Below are 3550 nucleotides of genomic sequence, written 5' to 3'. Positions count from 1 at the left end.
TCTGTGTGAAAGATTCTGTGTGGAGGATTCTGGGTGGAGGATTCTGGGTGGAGGGTTCTGGATGGAGGATTCTGTGTGGAGGGTTCTGTGTGGAGGGTCCTGGATGGAGGATTCTGGGTGGAGGGTTCTGGATGTAGGATTCTGGGTGGAGGGTTCTGGATGTAGGGTTCTGTGTGGAAGGTTCTGTGTGGAAGGTTCTGTGTGAAAGATTCTGGGTGGAAGATTCTTTGTGGAGGATTCTGTGTGGAGGGTTCTGGATGGAGGATTCTGTGTGGAGGGTTCTGGATGGAGGATTCTGGGTGGAGGGTTCTGTGTGGAGGGTTCTGGATGGAGGATTCTGGGTGGAGGGTTCTGGATGTAGGATTCTGTGTGGAGGGTTCTGGATGGAGGGTTCTGTGTGGAAGGTTCTGTGTGGAGGGTTCTGTGTGGAAGGTTCTGTGTGAAAGATTCTGGGTGGAAGATTCTTTGTGGAGGATTCTGTGTGGAGGGTTCTGGATGGAGGATTCTTTGTGGAGGATTCTGTGTGGAGGGTTCTGGATGGAGGATTCTGTGTGGAGGGTTCTGGATGGAGGATTCTGGGTGGAGGGTTCTGTGTGGAGGGTTCTGGATGGAGGATTCTGTGTGAAAGATTCTGTGTGGAGGATTCTGGGTGGAGGATTCTGGGTGGAGGGTTCTGGATGGAGGATTCTGTGTGGAGGGTTCTGTGTGGAGGGTCCTGGATGGAGGGTTCTGGGTGGAGGGTTCTGGATATAGGATTCTGTGTGGAGGGTTCTGTGTGGAAGGTTCTGTGTGGAGGGTTCTGTGTGGAAGGTTCTGTGTGGAGGGTTCTGGATGGAGGGTTCTGGATGGAGGATTCTGTGTGGAGGGTTCTGTGTGGAAGGTTCTGGGTGGAGGGTTCTGGGTGGAGGGTTCTGTGTGGAGGGTTCTGTGTGGAGGGTTCTGGGTGGAGGGTTCTGGGTGGAGGGTTCTGTGTGGAGGGTTCTGGGTGGAGGGTTCTGGGTGGAGGGTTCTGTGTGGAAGATTCTGGGTGGAGGGTTCTGGATGGAGCGTTCTGTGTTGAGACAGACGGATGTTGAATTGAGGTCAGAATAGGAGAAATGGAAGTAACAGATGAGATCATTGGATCTCTCCAAGTTCACTCAGGTCTGGCTTATTGCTCCTAAACACTGATGAGGAGCACAAAGGAGATCTTGGTGAGACTGATTGTGTTGCATTATGGTCTCAGCCTGGAGAACCTTCCTGAAGACTTTTTAAAGTCCTCAAAATTGTACTCAGATAAATGTAAAAGTGCTCAGGAAGACATTGTTGTCTCTCAGTTCTTGAGCCCATCATGAATTAATGTCTAAACATCAGGTCACAGTGGTGGAAGGTCCAGGTCTGACGGCTGGGACTATATTTGAAAACATGAATTATTTTCAATGACGAAATCTATTTTCTTCTTCTTCTCAGTAACTTGTAACAGGATTCAGATAAACAGCAACAGGATCTGAAATTCATGGGAGTTAAAGTATAAACACAACTAAACAGAAAATACTCAAGTGCAAGTACCTCAGCCTTTGACTGAAGTACTTGAGTAAAAGTAACTTTATATAAAAGGGGTCACTGACACAAAACTGAGGTCTTGGGAGCTTTTTCTCTGATCCACATTCAGGAGACTTAAATTAGACTCATTAAAGATCATTTAGAGATCTCATCAGATCAAACTGTGTCCGGTTGTTTGAAAGAAACAACTCAGATCTCTTCTTGGATTTAGTTTCCCTGTGAGGTCTCTGCAGTGGGACCATGAAGAGTCGGCACCTCCAGCAGAGACCGCGTGAACCGGTTTATTCTGTTGGCTCCACTAGTTTATAAAGTGTGTGATGATTCTGCTTTTTAAAGACACGCCGCCACGTTTTTATGTTAGAACCTGTTGGTTTAAACTCCACGCAGAACATTCAGCTTCTTTCTACTGTTGGAGGTTGGCGCCCCCTACAGGCTGCACAGTTCCTCACAGCCACATTATGAACCCCTCCCTGGTGGTTCTGCAGGAGACGCCTCAGACTGAACCCAGAAAATCATTTTCTTACTTTGAGACCCACATCATGTTCTGGCCTCCTCAGGAGGTCTGACTTCATTCTCAACCTTTGATTAAACCAACTATCACAATATAACTTTCCTCAATAACAAATGTTCAATAAGTTTGACTTAATTCATTTGAATCAGCACTAAAGACATTTATTTTGTTGAGGAAGGACTGAAAACAGATTTTATCAGAATAGCTCCTCAGATTAGTTTACTGATCCTGTTTGGCATCAAAAGTTTGTTCTGACCGGAAAGAAAAGCACATTAACTTTCACTCAGGAGCACAAATCCGCCTTTACACTGAAAGAAATGATTGTCTGACATTGATCCTGATAATTATCGATCAAGAATGAGATGTTTTATCCCGATAACATTTCGGGCCGTATCGCTCACCTCTACGTCCTCTTACTCGTGTTTCAGGGCTTTAAACGGAGCTCTTGTCAGCGCCGGCCGAAAGCTGCAGAAGGACGGCGAGTGGAGACTGTGTGGTCTGAAGTGGACCCGGAGGAGCAGCAGGAAGAGACTCGGTGCAGCTTGCATGTTGGAAACATCTTTATTTATTACAGTTACAAGGAAACACCCTGAGAGACAGAAGCTAAGGGGGTCGGCCGAGACGGGAGCAGCTACCGAGTCCAGGAGAGAGAGAGAGCTCAGTGTGTTCAGTGTGTGTGTGTGTGTGTTCAGTGAGTGTGTGTGTGTGTGTTCAGTGAGTGTGTGTGTGTGTGTTCAGTGAGTGTGTGTGTGTGTGTTCAGTGTGTGTGTGTGTTCAGTGTGTGTGTGTGTGTGTGTTCAGTGTGTGTGTGTGTGTTCAGTGTGTGTGTGTGTGTTCAGTGTGTGTGTGTGTGTTCAGTGTGTGTGTGTGTGTTCAGTGTGTGTGTGTGTTCAGTGTGTGTGTGTGTTCAGTGTGTGTGTGTGTTCAGTGTGTGTGTGTTCAGTGTGTGTGTGTGTTCAGTGTGTGTGTGTTCAGTGTGTGTGTGTTCAGTGTGTGTGTGTTCAGTGTGTGGGGCTACAGGTTGGGGTTAGTGGCTCCTGATCCTTCACACTCGATGATGTGGGTGACGTTGCTGCTCAGCTCGTCCTCGGACTTCGTTATCGTGAACTTTGCCTGAAAACAGAAAAACAAACATTAATATTAATCACAGAGACTCCGGCGGCTCGTCACAGCTCTGAATGTTTCCGCTGTCACTCGTTTGTGAGAGCACGGTGAAGCTAGCTGCACTTGAAGTTGGAGTGCACACGTATTAGAGCCTTTATGGTAATCGAGAGGTCACAGAGCAGCTGGCGGGAAGCTCAGAGACTTTATTCTGTTAGTTTCTCTTTACAAAGTGTGTGGTTCTGACCCGAAGAGAGGCTGTGAAGTCTTTTAACCCATCAAACTAAGTCAGACTCAGTTTGAACTCCGTTTGAAGTCCGCTTATCAAAATAAGGTGTTAAAACAACGTTTGTACGGAATGAATTTATAAAACATGTTGATTAAACGTTAAAAAAA

This window comes from Micropterus dolomieu, linkage group LG19 (assembly GCF_021292245.1).
Source record: "Micropterus dolomieu isolate WLL.071019.BEF.003 ecotype Adirondacks linkage group LG19, ASM2129224v1, whole genome shotgun sequence".
Classification (NCBI taxonomy): Eukaryota; Metazoa; Chordata; class Actinopteri; order Centrarchiformes; family Centrarchidae; genus Micropterus; species Micropterus dolomieu.
This window is presented reverse-complemented; position numbering follows the sequence as displayed.